This window comes from Mus pahari, chromosome 2 (assembly GCF_900095145.1).
Source record: "Mus pahari chromosome 2, PAHARI_EIJ_v1.1, whole genome shotgun sequence".
In the NCBI taxonomy this organism is placed as follows: Eukaryota; Metazoa; Chordata; class Mammalia; order Rodentia; family Muridae; genus Mus; species Mus pahari.
Window position 1 is genome coordinate 161,615,343 of NC_034591.1, and position 4,577 is coordinate 161,619,919.

General features: G+C 44.5%; 1 pseudogene; it reads right to left on the bottom strand.

Annotated features, from left to right (window-relative positions):
- Window positions 1-3,743: 3,743 nt before the first annotated feature.
- LOC110317385 lies at window positions 3,744-4,247 on the bottom strand (annotated as a pseudogene).
- Window positions 4,248-4,577: the final 330 nt, after the last annotated feature.

A 4,577-nucleotide genomic window follows, 5' to 3' on the forward strand; every position in this document is an offset into this window, starting at 1 on the left:
ACTGGTGTATCACTCAATGGTGAGGCACTTGTCTAGGGCACACAAGGCTCTGCATTGATTCTAGTCAGTCTCCCTTCCTTTCCCTTCCTCTCCCTTCCTTTCCCTCCCCTCAGCTCTTGGGTTATCTCTGTTACAACTCCTCACCTCTATCCACCACATGTCCATGTTTCTGACCATTTTCACACCTTATATTTTCTCTTCATATCTTAAGTTGGCAAGCATGGGTGAAAAATGCTGTGGAGAGAAGCTGCTCTGGGAAAAGGAAGTAATGATGATGTTTATGTTGATATTGATGATGACAATGACAACTGGCAGTGCTGAAGATTGAACTCAGGGCCTTGGGAATGGATAGCTTGCCCTTTCTCATCACTGTTGGCTGTTTTACAGTGCTACAGGCCTGAATTCACACGCCCATCACAGTAGGAGGCAGTTTCTAAATAAAATCAACATCACACCTTGGACTGTCCAGTCGGTTATTTTCCATGGCTGCAGTGATTTTTCCCTCTCTGCCCCGTCTTGTGTACTCTGTAGGTTGGATCTCTCAGGTTCACATTGGAAGTTACTCTTTTGGGTTTTTCTCTGGGTGATTTCAAAGGCAGGCAGGTAAATGGTTTAACAGCTGTGGGGATGATAACTAGAGTGAGTCAGAGGGTATCTGATCGATCTTACGTTAAGTTGGCCCACGTTTCATGCTTTAAGGTGGTTCCTTTTTAATTTAATTTAAAAAATTGTGTATGTGTGTTTATCTCACAGGTGTGCAGAGGCTTGGGGAGACCAGAAAAGGGCACGGGATCTTCTGGTGCTGGGGATTCAGGTAACTGTGAGCTGCCCAACACGGGTGCTGGGACTGAGTCCTTTGGAGGATAACCCAGCAACTGTAACAGCTAAGCTGTCGTCAGGATTCAAGATGCTTTATTTGTATTTATGTAACTTACAAAATAGATGTCACCAACAAAGAGAGTTTATCCCAGGGCATGAACATTGGCTTCTGATGCCTGGGACTCCTCACATCACAGCAGACTCAGAAGCAGAGCTGAGCACCCGTCCCGAATGCTTGGGTCTTACCAGACCACTTAGGGGTAGGTGGGCGAGATGCACATTGTCTGAGAAAAGTTGTTTTCAAATAACTTAAAAATACCTCCTTTTAAATATTTTGGGGTAAAGGAGATATTCAGAGGGTGGCCCGCTTAGCTCAGATGGGACGTGAGGAGTTGGGAATCTGGGTTCAAGAAGGTGGTGGCAGCATTAAGGGAACCCCAATGAAGACATAAACTGGGCTTCCAGAGCCCAAGCCTGAGGACAGTCTTTGGTTTTTCAATTTTTGTTGCTCTCATATTCCATGCCACCTCTGGTATTTCTGAGAAATCTGACATTTTTCTCTCTTCACAGACACCACACTAACATAGGCATCACAATATACAAGGTGTCTTAGTTAGGATTTTACTGCTGTGAACAGACACCATGACCAAGGCAACTCTTTTTTTTTTTTAAATTCTTTTATTAGATATTTTCTTCATTTACATTTCAAATGCTATCTCGAATGTCCCCTATCCTCTCCCCGTCCCCCTGCTCCCCTGCCTACTCTCTCCCACTTCTTGGCCCTGGTGTTCCCCAATAAGGGGCATATAAAATTTGCAAGACCAAGGGGCCTCTCTTCCCAACGATGGCTGACTAGGCCATCTTCTGCTATATCTGAAGCTAGAGACAGAAGCTCTGGGGGTACTGGTTAGTTCATATTGTTGTTCCACCTATAGGGTTGCAGACCACTTCAGNTCCTTGGGTACTTTCTCTAGCTCCTCTNTTGGGGGCCCTGTGTTCCAACCGATAGCTGACTGTGAGCATCCACAAGAAACAGCTATATCAGGGTCCTTTCAGCAAAATCTTGCTGGCATATGCAATAGTGTCTGCGTTTGGTGGCTGATTATGGAATGGACCCCTGGGTGGGGCAGTCTCTGGGTTGTCCATCCTTTCACCTTAGCTCCAAACTTTGACTCTGCAATTTCTTTCATGGTTATTTTATTCCTTATTTTTGGGAGGAATGAAGTATCCACGTGTTGGTCTTCCTTTTTCTTTTGTTTTGAAGATTGTATCTTGGGTATTCTAGGTTTCTGGGCTAATATCCACCTATCAGTGAGTGCATATCAAGTGAGTTCTTTTGTGATTGGGTTACCTCACTCAGGATGATATCCTCCAGATACATCCATTTGCCTAAGAATTTCATAAATTCATTGTTTTTAATAGCTGAGTAGTACTCCATTGTGTAAATGTACCATGTTTTCTGTATCCATTCCTCTGTTGAGGGACATCTGGGTTCTTTCCAGCTTCTGGCTATTATAAATAAGGCTGCTATGAACATAGTGGAGCATGTGTCCTTATTACCAGTTGGAACATCTTCTGGATATATACCTAGAAGAGGTATTGCTGGATCTTCCAGTAGTACTATGCCCAGTTTTCTGAGGAACCACCAGACTGATTTCCAGAGTAGTTGTACAAGCTTGCAATCCTGCCAGCAATGGAGGAGTGTTCCTCTTTCTCCACATCCTCGCCAGCATCTGCTGTCCCCTGAATTTTTGATCTTAGCCATTCTGACTGGTGTGAGGTGAAATCTCAGGGTTGTTTTGATTTACATTTCCCTGATGATTAAGGATGTTGAACATTTTTTCAAGTGCTTCTCAGCCAACTAAGGCAACTCTTAAAAGAACAATATTTAATTGGGGCTGACTTACAGGTTTAGAGGTTCAGTTCATTATCATCAAGGTGGGACCATGGCAGTATCCAGGTAGGCATGGTGCAGGAGGAGCTGAGAGTTCTACACCTTCATCTGAAGGTTGTTAGCAGAATACTGGCTTCCAGGAAGCTAGAATGAGGGTCTTAAAGTCCATGCACACGGTGATACACCTACTCCAACAAGGCCACACGTACTCTAACAGGGATACCCCTTCTAATAATGCTCCTCCTTAGGCTGAGCATATACAAACCATCACACTAGGTTTCCATGCTGCTATGAAGAGACCATGCATTGGATGGCTCGTAAACAACAGAAAGCCATTGCTCCCAGTTGTGAGGGCTGAGAGATCTGACAAGAACAAGACTTGGTATCTGGTAATGATCCATTCCACTTACTCTTCCTTACAGGACAGAGGGAGGGGAAAATTCTCTACGGTCTCTTTTGTAAGGGCGTTTGACCCAGTCACCTCCCAGAGGCCCTACCCCCTAACATCTAAACCTTGGGGAGTAGGTTTCAGCATGAAACTTGCAGGGCACACACATTCAGTCTCTTACATCAACTGGCTTTTCTCCCAAGTAGGGGATGTTTCCTCTGGTGAAGGTTCAGCCTTCCTGACATCTTTCTTGCACCATATGCAGGAGTTCTGGCACTTCTCTTATGCTAATGAAGCCAGAGGCTCCAGTGGCAGGTAGGTCTTCACCCTGCTTGCTACCGAACACATGTAAGGGCAGTGACTTGCTTACAGGTTTATTGTATCACTTAGCCTTTCTTTCTTTCTTTCTTTCTTTCTTTCTTTCTTTCTTTCTTTCTTTCTTTCTTTCTTTCTTTCTTTCTTTCTTTCTCTTTCTCTCCTCTCTCTCTTCTCTTCTCTTCTTCTTCTTCTTCTTCTTCTTCTTCTTCTTCTTCTTCTTCTTCTTCTTCTTCTTCTTCTCTCTCTCTCTCTCTCTCTCTCTCTCTCTCTCTCTCTCTCTGGTGCAAAACAGTATATATTTAGAATTAGCCATGTGGACTCAGTTTAGATGATCCCAATCATGTTGGCAGCATCCAGAGCATCATAATCATAATCATGAGCCAAGCGAACATACGCCTTCTTCTCTCCATCAAGCCTTATCAGGGTATTGACTTTGGCCACATCAATGTCATAGAGTTTTTCTTTTTAATTTTCACAGCCTATTAGATCTGGCACTTGTTGGCCTTGACATCCACAATGAACAAGCATGTTGTTATCCTCTATCTTTTTCATGACTGACTTGGTGGTCAGTGGGAATTTGATGACAGCAGTGGTCAAGCTTGTTTCTTTTGGGTGTACTCTTTCGAGGAAAGAGTATATTTTGGGAAGAGGATATTTTGGCTGCCTCCGGAGCTGCAGGGTCTTGGGCCACTAGAAGGTGGGTGACATTCAGATCTTCTTTTTGTGGCTGTGGACACATTTCAGCCCTGCTTTCTTAGCTTTCAAGGCCTTCACTTTGGCTTCAGCTTTGGGAGGGGCAGGAGCTTCCTTCTTTGCTTTCGGCATCATCTTGGCGAAAAGGCATCGCTTAGTTTTTTTAATTGCTGTGACCAAATACCTGGCAGGAACAAGGGAGGAAGTACTTACTTGGCTCAAGGTTTGAGAGGGCACAGTCCAGTGCTGTATGGCGGGAGTGGCAGAGTCCACACAGTGGACTGTGTGGCTGGGCCTCCTCACATCACAGCCGACTCAGAAGCAGAGCTAAGCGCTCATCCCTAATGAGTCCTTATCAGCCTACTTCCTCCAGTTATGTTCTACATCCCAAAACTCCTTAAACTCCCTTGTACCCACAGCTCCTTAAAACAGTACTGAAAGACATGTCCAAGATTCAAACACATC